This window comes from Lissotriton helveticus, chromosome 10, assembly GCF_964261635.1.
Source record: "Lissotriton helveticus chromosome 10, aLisHel1.1, whole genome shotgun sequence".
NCBI lineage: Eukaryota > Metazoa > Chordata > Amphibia > Caudata > Salamandridae > Lissotriton > Lissotriton helveticus.
In genome coordinates, this window is record NC_136071.1 from 5,107,709 (window position 1) to 5,121,977 (window position 14,269).

The window sequence follows — 14,269 nt, forward strand, 5'->3', positions numbered from 1 at the left end:
AATGAGGAGGCGGAGATGCTAGACTTCTCTCCCCGCCTCAAGTCTATTGTAACATTTTGTTTGGCTTCTGCGCAGGTAAACACGCGCCGTGTTCAAAGAGGCGCGCGGCGTTGACGTCACCGACTGCGATGGAAGAAAGACTGTGACCCGAGCCCCCTCCACCTGCATGAAGAAGGCGCCATCTTGGGTCTGAGGGGCTTCGACGCCACAGACATGGAAAACCACATTCTCTCTCTCCAGAAGGAACGTTTTAATTCAATCAAGGACAGGAGGCGAGGATTATGCATGCCTGTCTCTGCAGAACACCGAGTGCATTCCTCAAGCGGTAATTAACACATTTCCCAAGAATCACAAGGGATTCAATTCAAACAGAAGGACAATTGAGTCCCCTAATCAAGAACGAGGCCACAATAATATCTTCTAAGTAGCCGGTAGCCTCCTCTTTCTTCCATAAGGAAATTCTATCACAGGACCCGAGGCTTCAGATTATTGCTTTTTTGTTACTGTAAATTTTTTAGCAGCCAATGAAAAACATTCAAACATATAACCAACTCCGTTTCCCAGGATGCCATGCTGTATGTCCACCAATCACAGTCCCTCTGTCCATATAAGTAAGACCATTCACAGGGCTTCCAAGGTTTCAGATTGCTATGTGTGACATTTTCATAATTTCACAGTAATAATGAGTGACATTTCAACGAGTGTGAGTGACACTTTCTACTGAGCAAAATCAAGCAATGAGGATGAGAGAAACCTATAAATATCTTAAAACAGCTGCAAAGCTCTAGAAATGGAAGGGAACTAACCTAGTGCACTTTTAATCTGACTGGACAATGGCCACAAACACTCTGCATTGGGCAATGCTCATGTGAGTGAGGCTGAGGCACACATAGGTTACAGCCTGGTTGCTGTTGTGTGTTAAATAGTATGTCCCTTCATGAGAAAATGCAAAGGTATGGTAGACGCTGACAGACCAAAAGAGAAATGGTTGAAGTTTCACACAGGCAACAAAAGGGGTGTGGATTTTCATTTTTTTTTTTATTAATCCACCATACGTTTTGGTATGAGGACCACTTCTTTATCAGTTCCCTAGATGAGGACTCCATAATCCTAAACACAAAATCCTGGAGCAAATATTAAAGTCAGAAAAAGTTATGTGTAAAGTGTCTAGAGACTAATGGCAATTCAGAATTGACATTCCCCATTTGTAACGTTGAAGGTAAGTCCTAGCACAAAGAAAGCTATATATATATGTACTGTAGCACATACATAGGTAAGAGCTGTCAGCCATACCGTCAATCACAGAGAGAGAATAAGAGAGCTGCACTCGTCGAGAGAAAAATGAGTGCAGGTACATTCAGGTCTATGGACTGATGCTGGCCTACAACTGTTACCTAGGCCTCGGTGATAAAATATACCGGGTACTGTTTTAGATAGTTTCTTGCACACGTATTTAAGAAGAAGTACTTTTCAAATCTAATTATGTTGCTCAACGACAGTAATGCATGTTACGAATTTCAGTGCAAAAGTGCTTTAAGATTGTAAATGGAAAAGCAGACGAGCTAATCTAATACATTTCTTGTTTTCAATTAATTTACGGGATTTCTATTCGGGAAAAACACCAACCTTTCCTTCACAAACCTCGAAGTACGACATCTCAGTTCGTACAACACAATATCAACTAGGAAAAAAGTTCTCTTACCATAATGAGATCAAGTGCCTAGACACCTTCAGGGGTAGCAGGTTAGTTGCCGGGGTCCCTGAACGGTTAACAAGCTTAACCAATATCTGCCCTTTTTCTTTTGGCACAGCGCTCCATAATTAAAGACAGCTACTCTGATCTGCAAGGCCTGCAGCAGGCAGGCTCAGGCCTTTTGTCACCGCGGGTCGTGGTGAATGCGAGTTTGCCGCCCGGTCCACCTCCAGCAATAGAGTCGTCCAGGCCGATGATCAGCTGTCCTGACTCCTTATCTGCTCACAGACTCTGACGGCCCAGGCTGGCGTGGTTCAAATTCAGCAGCCAGGCCGGTGGGGTCCGTCGGGTTTACGAGATCAGTACTATCGTGGTAGTAGTGCAAGTCACCACTTGCTCAGCCATTGTGCCCACAGGGGTTCCGGCGGTCTCGACGGACCGTGACTGAGGCGTACGGCTGTGCAGCACTGCCTGCAGTCTCCCCCGCAGTTCCCGATCATCATGCGGCGGCTATGCTGAATGACACTGAGTGTGATTACCAGCAGGTGGTCGATCATGCTGTGCCGGCGTCACGCCGATTTAACAATACGGCTGGGCCGGATTTGAATAAAGTATTGCCCCTCTTGCACAGGCCTAGCAGCAGCGAACTTGATTGACTCAGACAGTCTCAGAAGTAAGACTGTTTAAGGGACGCCAGGCGCAGACCGGACGACACAGCTGCAACTCCTCCAGTTGAGTCGCCAGGCTGGCCCCACCGCTTCTGGTCAACCACCTCACTTCCTGTTCCAAGAGGACGTGAGGCCGGATTTCAGGAGCAGCCAAACAGATTGTTAGTAACATTGTAACAACCACTGAGTTGGAGAGAGGCAGAGCGCATCTTTAACTATTGAGCTGCTGCTGCTGGCATTGAGTGAAGTCTGCTGCGACCGAGGAGCACACACGGCTGTCAACGCCGGCGCGCTCTAGCACCTGTCAAGTGGGCAGCCATGTGGTCAGTGACAAAATGCGTGACAATGCATTTCAGTGCGGTGATGCGGGAGCACCGCACTGAAATGCGTTAGCGTCACGCCTGATGCGTGACACTTGGCAGGTCTGCATTCACATATCACAAGCCTCTTTGATTGCTGTTCGCAGCCAAGTTAAGTGCCTCGTGATTTTTCTCCCTTTTACAAAAAAAATATTGTGAATGCTTTATTGTGGTATTCCATATGGCATACTTGTCTTCTGATCGTAGCCCTCGCTGTTCGCGCTGTATGCTAGCAATCAGTTTTTAGGTCTCGCCTAGCGTGGCTGCGCACATATGTAGCTCGCTCAGCAAAATTTATAGCAGATAAGTACTTTTCTGAAAAGGACTTGAAGAACTTCCCCTTATTCCCATTGGCTCGCGTCACCGTTTATGTTAAACGGTGCGCTGCCATTGGAAATAAGGATTCCGGGGTGCCTCCTTTAAGCTTTTTTGGCCGGCTCACACGGACTGGCTCGCTTACATTACGGCTGTTGTGACGACGTTTCATATCAGAAGCTTTGTCACGCTGCCTTGCACGCGATAGTTCGGCTCTCTGATTGGGCCAGACAAAAAAGGAGACATGGCGCTGCATGTTTATTTTTGCATCTCGCTTTCACTTTTGAAAGCACGATGCAAAAATAAACAGCGGATGCCTGCATGTCTGGCAAGCGCTTGTTCCTACTCTCTCCCACCTCTGCCTGCAGCCCTCCTTGTGTCTTGGAGTCCAGGACCCAATACTTCCATCTCTCCGTGGAGTCACCCTCTTCCTTCATGTGGCCATCTTCACAATTCCCTGTCACTCTATGTTATTGTGACGAAGCTCCTTCAAGTAACGTAGCCTTTTGACATATAAGCGCTATACAAAACAGTAAATGAATAATATAATGTACGTCACCACAGGCCGCTGGTTTAGACACTCTAGTGGTAATGGGTAGACTACACGTGGTACTTGCATTATTCGAGGTTCTAGTTTTGCGCCTATATGTGAGCGATGGGGTATGACTCTGCAGCGTTGCGCATGTGTGCGGTATTTACATATCTTCATTGCCTCTCCTGTTCATTCACACTGCCACTGGCGCCTCCCAAGCGTTGCTTCCAGGCCGTGACAGGGCAGCTGGCCCCTGAAGATATATAGCTTGGTATACACACACATTTACACATGGCAAGGATGAGGCAGGAGGCCCGCTGCACAGCTGTCAGAGACCCCCGTCCCCCCAATCCACTTCTAATCCCTCCCGATCCCAAGGAGGGCAGGTTGGCGGGTTTTATGCACTTGGGAAGCCCAATACGGGCCCAAGCAGAGCGGAGTTCCACATTCCGTTAATATAGAAATATAATGTACGGGTGGAACGGGGGTGGTGGGTAGGACTTGAGTTCAGCATCGCTCAACATCTCTGTCCTTTGATATTAACGCTGAGGGGGGGTTGGTTAAAAGGCAGGTGCGACACATCTGCTGAGGATGGGCCAAACAGGGGGAAGGCTGAGATGGAGAAACAGGACAAGGAAGAGAGCAAGTTTTAGGAATCCTGGTTTGTATATTGTCTAATGATCATGCCAACTGTATACTGTAGTAATATTAATAATAACGGTAAATATAAGGGTGTTGATATTAAAAAAATCACAATAGAGGCCACGTTACACATGCATTGGGGGGGAGGACATAGTCTCACTGCTATACTGCCGACTTTGGAGCTGGGAAACCAAGGTTCAAGCCTCGGGTCGATTCCACATCCTGTGATTCTGGGCAAATCACTTAATCTCCCCATGCCTACCCAAACAAGCATTTGCAATGCTTGCAAATAGGTCTCGCATTTACGCAAGTTAAGCTATTGGTATTTTAAATGACTGCCTTTTATTTATGTTTTAAAAACAAAAATAAAAGGCATTGTTATTTGCAATGTCAATAGGTCAAACTCACGTTAATGCGAGACCTATTGCATTGCAAATGCTTGTTCTACTTGGCATTCCTCCAGTTCGGTTCTCTTTTCCCTTGGGTGCGCGCTCACCTGTCTGTACCCGGTGGCTCGCACCATTATTGTCTCACTAACGCGGATCCTTCCCTCATCAAGCCCTCAATTTCCTGTGCACAAAGTCAGACGCGCGTAGGCCAATTGGGTTATGTTTGGGCTATGTGGCGTCTTCTTTCATTTCTTTCCTCCTCGATCGGTGTCCCTATAACGCTGGTTGCCACTCAGCTTATCTTAACCCTTGCATAGAGTTGGCCTGAGAGCTGAGTGCAAGCACCTATATTTTTGGCTCTTTGACACCCTATAGATTAGGGCTGCAATAATTGGGCTGCAGCTTTGCTGAGGTGTCATTTTATCAGGGTTCGTTCCTTAGTGCACTGAGGGCTGACTCTCCCCTTACTAATTCCCCTGGAATAGACTTGGCATTTTCGGTGGTGATTACTTTCAACCTCTGAGAATGGAGGACTGGGCCACCTTTGAGGAGGATGAATATGGCTAATATGAGCAACAGCAAGGGCCGTATCTGGAGGACAAGTTGTTTGATGCCCTTGATGCCCCTGTCCAACAGTCCGTTAACAAAGCCATAGAGACGGACGTACCTAATACAGTCATTTAGGCTATGGCAGCCGCTTTAAAACCAATTATTGTACAATTAGAAAATTTCGCCAAGCGCCATGGGCTCCAAAATCCGTAGGGTTCTGCTTCTTTACCAGGTTCTGCTGACACTGCTACGAAAGTGAAAGCCAAGTCTGCATGGCCTCACGCAGGCTTTAGCTAGTCTACCTCAGGCTTCTTTAGGGGACCACTGATATTCTGTCCCTTCTGCCTCATCCAGTGTGCAACAAAAGCTGGCAGGGTATGCCCAGACGTGGGTCTCTTGCTCACTTTTCAAGAAAAAATGTCCCCACAAAAAATGGACAAAATGAAGGTGTCCAATTTCAATGTGTATTTCCTCGAGAAAACCTATTATCTAATGGACAGCACGCCACCAATTGGGCGGGAAAGGCAAAGGTACAAGGTTTGGCGTTATATTTCTCCAATTTTTGTTCACACTAGAACTACAAGGTGTTATCTCTGATACTAATAACTTTAAAGGATACCAAGGTGCAAACATCAATCATAAAATACAAAGAATAAAGAAGATAGATGATCCCCACACTATGCGTTTGATAAAACTCTGTTACAATTTATTCTGATACCAAAAACAAATTTACATCATCACAGTATTTAAAAACATGTTATACATTTCTTTAAAAATTATGTTACATTAAAAACAATTGTGTTTTTAATGTAACATAATTTTTAAAGAAATGTATAACATGTTTTTAAATACTGTGATGATGTAAATTTGTTTTTGGTATCAGAATAAATTGTAACAGAGTTTTATCAAACGCATAGTGTGGGGATCATCTATCTTCTTTATTCTTTGTATTTTATGATTGATGTTTGCACCTTGGTATCCTTTAAAGTTATTAGTATCAGAGATAACACCTTGTAGTTCTAGTGTGAACAAAAATTGGAGAAATATAACGCCAAACCTTGTACCTTTGCCTTTCCCGCCCAATTGGTGGCGTGCTGTCCATTAGATAATAGGTTTTCTCGAGGAAATACACATTGAAATTGGACACCTTCATTTTGTCCATTTTTTGTGGGGACATTTTTTCTTGAATAGCTAACTTTCCCGCCAGTCCCCTATAAGTCTGTGTGGGGTCCTCCTTCTTTTTTATAACTCTTGCTCACTTTGCCACTGGATTCAAGCTAGCTTGGCTGATGCAGGGTGTTACCCCAAAACCGGTCCCAGGATGCTTGTTTTCACTCCAGGGAAGATGTGGCTTGACAGTTCGGTCTGGACTGTTCCCATAAGGAACTGGGTCAAGACTGAGTTGCATATGGCTGGGTCTAAACTGGGGTGGCAAAGTGAACTAAAGAACAATGATGGATTCAACCCAGATCCGTGACTGGGGTCGAGTGTCTGAAAAGTTTCAGCGCTCTGTCCATCATCTCTTTGTGTTTGACTGATTCTTTGGACCATACTTCTCCACCAAAAAAGAAGTCCAAAAAATCATTGGTAGCCAGACCTTCTGTTTCCACCTTACAGGTCAGGAACCCATTTGACCTTAACCCCCAAGGCATCGTACATCCTCGATCCATCCGGAGGTTGCAGACTACCTGCATGAAAACCTATGTAAAAGTTTTGATAAGGAAGTGCGCAATCGCTTGCAGGCTGAGTGTCCCCACCCCAACATTCCTGACAGGGTAGATGAGACCCCGTATATTGATCCTAACATGTTGGCGTCCTTGAAAAAAATAGCTAAAGACCCAAAGAAAGATATTGTTAGACCTGGCACCATTGGCGTGGGTCTCCCTTCCATTTTTGCTGTTGCCTCATGTATTTTTGCTGGTGTTAGATGCTTTGGGCACTGTGCCACTGCTGTCCAGTGCCACAGTGCAAGTGCTCCCTGTTGTAAATTGATGTATTGATTAGTGATTCCATGATTGGATGTTTGGTTTACTTGTCAGACCCTAGTACAGTGCACTGAGTGTGCCCAGGGTGTGTAATCCAAATGCTGCTGGTGGGCCTGCAGCACTGGTTGTGCCACCCACAGAAGCAGCCTTGTAAAATGTGTCTAAGGTCTGCCATTGCAGAGCCTGCGTGCAGTGGGTACTGTCATGCTGAATGGGCAAGTGCACCCACTTCTCAGTCCCTAAACCTTCCATTTTCTTCATATCATTCACCCCTATGGTAGACCCAAGGCAGGGTGCATTGTAAGTATAAGGTAGGACAAGCCCTGATGTGTGTGGCATATCCTAATTGTGAATTACAGCCATTTTCGTTTTTCACTATTGCAAGGCTACCTGTTCTCCATAGGCCAGAAAGGGCTGTTAGAATTGTTACATTTTATAATCCTATCAGGCTCAGAGAACATGGTAGAAATTCGAGTTTAGCATGCCTGAACTCAGAATAATAAAATACATCTTTTAGTGAAGTTGGTTTTTAATATTCTGTGTTTACAAATACCACTTTTAGAAAGTAGGTATTTGCTTGTCTAACCATTCAAATCTGCCTCTGCTAGGTTGTGTATTCCTTTGGTTTTGTGAGTGACAGGGCTGGGGGATTCCAAGAGACAGGCTGAGTCACCCAATGGTGAATAGAGAGATCTGCATCTAGATGGGAGGGAGGAGTTGCACCTGAACCTTGAATAGGGCTGTGCCTGCCTTCCACAATGCTGGCTCCATCTCCTGGAGAGCGGCTGATGTCTCTGCCCTGCACACCGAAAGAAGAGAAGGAGTCCTGTCAACAAAGTGCTCCAGGACTGTACTTGCCTTCCACAATGCTGGCCCCACCTCCTGTGGGGCGTCTGATGTCTCTGCCCTGCATTGTGAAAGGAAAGGAGAAGTCTGGTAAACAAAGTGCTCAGAAACTGGTTTGGACTAGGCGCAGGCCCCTCTCCCCTCAGAGAACAAAGAATTTTGGGGTATAGATATTGGGACCCTGATCCCAAGAAATTAGGTCACTTTTGGACTACAAGAAGAAACCTTTACTGAGGGGATGAACCTGAAGAAACTGAGGAGAGACTATTCCCAAGCTGAAGTGCTGCTTGGGGGATTGGCCTGCAGTGGTTGCCTTACTGCCAAAGGAAAGAGAAATGAACGTTGTGTACTTTGCTTTCAACTTTTAAAGGATCTCCAAGGGCTTGGAAAAGAGATTGCCTCCTGCTGAAGTCTCAGGGACAACAGACTTCAACCCCCAGCTCCCCAGAGTTCTTTTGGAAGTGCCTGCTGCTGTTTTGGGCCTTCTGAGGAACTGCGTGTCGCAAGGAGCTGGAAGCGCGACTCAACGAGAAGAAGCGTATCGCCGTGCCTGCCGTCGCAACTCCGAAGGAGGGTGTCGCCGCTGGAACTGTCGCACTGCACCGCATCGGAGAGAAGAGTGCCGCAACAAGTGTGTCGCCGTCGCTGCCGTCGCAACTCCGAAGGAAGGTGTCGCCGCTGTAGTTGTCGCACTGCACCGCATCAGGAGAAGAATCTCGCAACGAGGTCGGAGCGTGTCGCCGTCGCTGTGCCTGCCGGCGCAACTCCGAAGGAGGGTGTCGCCGCTGGAACTGTCGCATTGCACCGCATCGACCAAGAGCACCTCGCACCCCCGAGAAGCGCGCCGCCGTCGGAGGTGCTGCCGGCGCATCTTGGATGTCGCCGCTGTAGTTGTCGCATCGAACGGAAGCTTCACGCATCGTGGGAGAAGAGCGTCGCTGCTGGAGCTGCTGCCGTCGCATCTTGGATGTCACCGCTGTAGTCCACGTATCAGACTGAGAACTTCTCGCATCCCCAAGAAGCGTGCCGCATCTGGAAGATCTTCACCTCTTTATTTCTTTGCACCTGAACTTTGCCGCATTCCCATCGCTGGGACATTGCTTGTCGTGGAAGCGCAACGCAACCTATGGTACATTGACGTAGAGTGTCGCATCTAAGAACTGAACTGAACTAAGCTTAAATCTACCATCTTAAAGTAATCATAGGGTGTATTTTTGTCGTTTATGATCTTGTGGGAACTCTATATAAAGTATACTTATTTTTTATATAAAACCTTGTGTGGTGTCCATCTGTAGTGTTGTCACTGGGTTACTGTATGTAGTCACAACTGCTTAACTTACAAAGCCTCTGAAGTAAAGCCCTTCTGCTCGTGCCAAGCTGCCAAGGGGGTGAGCAGGGGTTATTTTAGGAGTGTAATCCCCCCTTATCCTGACTAGAGGAGAGGGTCCCTATTTGTCACAAGTACCTACCTGTGCCAACCAGAGACCCCCAAATCTAACAGGTATCAACCGTGCATGGCACGGTTGCCAAGATAAAATATCGGATATGACTGGACCTCTGGCAAAAATACTAGAGATGGCCTTACAGGGCTCGAAAACTGTACTCGCCCACTCGCATTTTCGAGTTGATTTCCTCCAGGGCGAGCCAGTTTTCAGGCCTACTTGACCGGCCTGGCGAGTGAGCTCTGCTGCTGTGCTAATCCGAGTTTAGTGCAGTGCCAGTACGAGGCTCTAGGGGGCAGCAGGGGGAAATATTTGCGAATGTGACGAAAACTGTGTGAAAAAAAAGGTGTTCATTGGCTGATTGCTACGTGGCTCGGAATAATGAGGCTTAGTTGCAATCAACCAATCAGATGGCAGCTAAGTTGTGCTCTCCTTCTTGAATATAAAAGTATAGGCATGTTTACAGGCTTCTCATTAGCTGATTGACAAGCCACGGCGGGATATACAGCTTGAGAAGCGCGTAAACTGCCTTTGCCAGCCGCTGTCTGGGTGTTTTCTATCACAGAAAAATATTTATGTTGGCAGCGAACAGGCTGGACACAGTAGAAATGAGAATACTAGCGTGGTGTACAGCAGCCTGGTAAGTAACATGAAATCTCAGGGAAGCTGGTGGCATTCTTGGTCTAGCGCCTCCTTCTAATGCTTGACTCCTAGCCCACGCCAAAAGATTTTCTGCCTCACATCACCAAAACAACATGAGCGGCTACTGTAGGCCTCTGGGACGCTGTTCAGCTGCAGGTACGTGCCAACTGTATCACATAATATTAATGAGCAAAAATGTGCTCCCGTCACCCTTGATATACCTGGGCTGCGTGTGTTGGGGGGGTGAGGTGTGCTGCCAGAGAGGAAGGGTGTCAAGAGACAAGTGGACAGTACTGCCAATGAGTATGGTATACATTTTACTCACTAACTTGCAAGAGGCAGTTTTCAGCATCGCCTCTGTTTACTTCAGCAAATCTCCTAGGGCATGTCATGGGTATTTTCACCGCAGTACATGCACAATTTGTCTGCAGTGGGGCGTAGCTACTACTGGAACAGCAGGTGGTGACCCAGAACTCTGAGGGCCGATTGAACCTCCCAATGCTGTGTTTTACGCCACCCTCAACACCTGTCTGAGGATCCCTTTTCCTTGCTTGAATCAGGGTCACGGCATCCTTGTTAGGTACTGCTTGCATACATTTCTTAATGATGTAATGCCATGAAATACATTCCGGAAATCGCGATTGTTTAAAAAAAACATTAGTTACATACGTCATATACATACAGTAGCTAAGACCAAATAACACTGCCTGTGTAATGTAATATATTACACTAATTTTGAGGATGTCTAGTTCATTTTGTGAGGCGTGGACCCGCAGTTTCTGTTTCTTTTTAATTTATTTGTTTGAAGATTCAAATTTGAATTGACGATAAATGTTAAAGGTCAAATAGGGCATATGCTGATGAAGAACCACAGGGTTTTCTGCTGAACATTTCGGTAACAAGATGTCGTCATTGGCGCTCCTTTCCCTGCTTTGCATCAGCATGCTGCACTCTTCTGTTTATTTTACATTATCTTTTTATAATTCTCGCCAGTTCCTTAAAACTAGCTCTGGACTGTTCATCAAAATACTCAGGATACCGTCCCGGGTGAGTCGTCTGCTATACATATGTACATAACATACTATAACCAGGCCTGGAGATGTGTTCATTTCAGCTCCATCTTCACAGAGCCATTGGCAACCGGACCCACACTAAGATGATGTGGGAGTAGGAGATGACCTCCAAGAATATTTCTAGAAACAACTTGAGACTGAAAATTGCATTTTACAGGATTTTCCTAAATATTCTGGCGGAGAAACATTGCTTTTACAAACCGTTCTTAAGGGGAGTTAATTCAATAACTTAACGTCTGGGCGCACTAACTACGAGCTACAGTGTTTCACAGCAGTAATTTTTACATGTGTTTATATTGAATGTTTATGCACAATATAAAATACTCCAGGCACAGTCTGCAAATATCTTTGCAGCAAGAAACACTACCCCACTCTTATAGAGTAAACTCCATTTTTAAAGTTGCCATTAAAATTCCTATTTTAGGAGAAGAAACACTTGTAGATACTGTGCTGCAACATACTGCCAATCACTCTTCCTGTGTCAGATAAAAACACAACTATTAGTTAGCAAATGCAAGACCACCAGAACTGGCACTATTATAAGTTAGTGTGATGAATCATATGCCAGGATAACTTCTATAGCTAGATGATGTTCATAATTTCTAATGTGAAGAAAATGGCGTGAGTGTGGTGTTCAGGCCTTCAGGGTTGCTGCTGCTAGTAGTATGCTACTATCCTTCTCAAGCCAAATAATAGACTAACATGTCCACCATGTCCAGTAACATATTATCCTACAGACTCCTTGGCATGGCATGCCTAGGGTATTGGTCTTAGTTATTTGACTACGCACCAGGGTTTTGGTCACGCCATGGTGTTGAGACACACTAGTCTCATATGGACTTCAATAGCCACAGATGATGCTACTTCATTGACAATGCTGCAACATATCTACTCGTATTACTCATTGGCTACTTGATTGGCCAAAGTATAAGCTGACTCCTGATCTGTTATTTACTTTGTTTTCTTAGTAATGCTCGAATATGTATAGATAAAACCAGTTTGTGGGTCGAGTGTATTTCTGTTAGGTCGAGTAGATAATTCTACTCACTAGACCTGCAGGTCTAGTAATATTTTAAAGATTTTTCGAGCTCTGCCTTAGTGGTCAAAGACACAGGTTCCCTGGTGGAACCTGACCGTCTGGTGGGCTGGACACAATGAGCATTTGTTTCTTTGGAAACGCCAACTGCGCCGTCTCCACTGAAAGGTACAAATCCGTGCTAATGAGAATGGACTCCAATCTGACAGAACGCACCTCTGCGGAAGTGGGCACCGTAGCCGAAGTATCCTATTTGGGAACAGGTTAGTCACAGATATGTTCAAATATGTGAGTACTTTTGCATCCCTTGACAAAGCCCAATCTAACATCAAGACAGTCTTTCAAGCGGGCCTTTTCGGCTGGGTGAGGCAGGGGCCGTTCGACAGGCCACTATTACTACCAAGGCCCCCCACGAGGCGGCTATGGCTGTGGCAGAGGAGAATTACAGGATGCTCCCAGAGGTGGCATGTTCTACCCCACCAGACAGAGGTTCTCTCGCCATCACTTCAATCAAGGAGGTTGTATACAAAGCTTCCAATCTCTTCTCATGAGGATTGATCTGAAATTAGTGTATCTAGCCTCGGCAAGAGCAGCTCCCTATGTGGAAGGGCTGTTGTTTGGCAATAGGTTTTTCAAGAACATTGGAAAGTTTGCAAATATGTTTACAACCTTAGATAAGTCACAGTCATATCAAAAAAAGTTTTCCAAACCAGCCTTTTTGGAAAGGCCATGCGAGGCTGGGACCGCTCACCAGGCCGTCAGCAATTCCAAAGCACACAGACAGGATACTCTGTTTGTATACGAGGAGGCTGGCACGAAAAAACAAGAGGGGACACTTTTTTTTCCATCTAGAGCACGTTATCAGAGAGCCAGATATGACCGAGGCGGTATACACCCGTTACAACGCATTTTTTACAACGCACTACCATTACAACGGAACTTTTACAACGCAAATACTATTACAACGCATTTATTTACAACGCATGTTTTTACAACGCAGGTACCTTTACAACGCATACCATTACAACGTAAGTATTGGTAAGTATATAATTATATTTAAAATGTTATATGTTAGGTTTTTTTTAAAGGGGTATTTTTAGGGTTCAGGGTCAGTTTTGGGTTTTTTGGTAAAGGGTTATTTTTAGGGTTCAGGGTCAGTTTTGGGTTTTTGGGTAAAGGGGTATTTTTAGGGTTCAGGGTCAGTTTTGGGTTTTTGGGTAAAGGGGTATTTTTAGGGTTCAGGGTCAGTTTTGGGTTTTTGGGTAAAGGGGTATTTTTAGGGTTCAGGGTCAGTTTTGGGTTTTTTGGTAAAGGGGTATTTTTAGGGTTCAGGGTCAGTTTTGGGTTTTTTGGTAAAGGGGTATTTTTAGGGTTCAGGGTCAGTTTTGGGTTTTTGGGTAAAGGGGTATTTTTAGGGTTTAGGGTCAGTTTTCAGTTTTTGGGTAAAGGGGTATTTTTTGGGTTCAGGGTCAGTTTTGGGTTTTTGGGTAAAGGGGTATTTTTAGGGTTCAGGGTCAGTTTTCAGTTTTTGGGTAAAGGGGTATTTTTAGGGTTCAGGGTCAGTTTTGGGGAAAGGGGTATTTTTAGGGTTCAGGGTCAGTTTTTGGGTAAAGGGGTATTTTTAGGGTTTAGGGTCAGTTTTCAGTTTTTGGGTAAAGGGGTATTTTTTGGGTTCAGGGTCAGTTTTGGGTTTTTGGGGTACAGGGGTACAGGGTAAAAATAAAATAAATTTAAATTAAATTAATTAAATGAAATTAAATTAAATTAAATACAATTACATTAAATTATATTAATTTTAAATAATTTACAATTAAAAAAATTATATATACTTACCGATACTTACGTTGTAATGGTATGCGTTGTAAAGGTACCTGCGTTGTAAAAAAATGCGTTGTAAAAAATGCGTTGTAAATACATGCGTTGTAATAGTATTTGCGTTGTAAAAGTCTCGTTGTAACGGTATGCGTTGTAAAAGTATGCGTTTTAACGTCATACATCCGACAGAGGCAGTTACAGGAGCAACTTCCAGACGGCCTTAAGCTCAGGTAAAGCTCAATTACATTATGCATGTTATTCTGGGGGGCACAGTGGGGTTGTT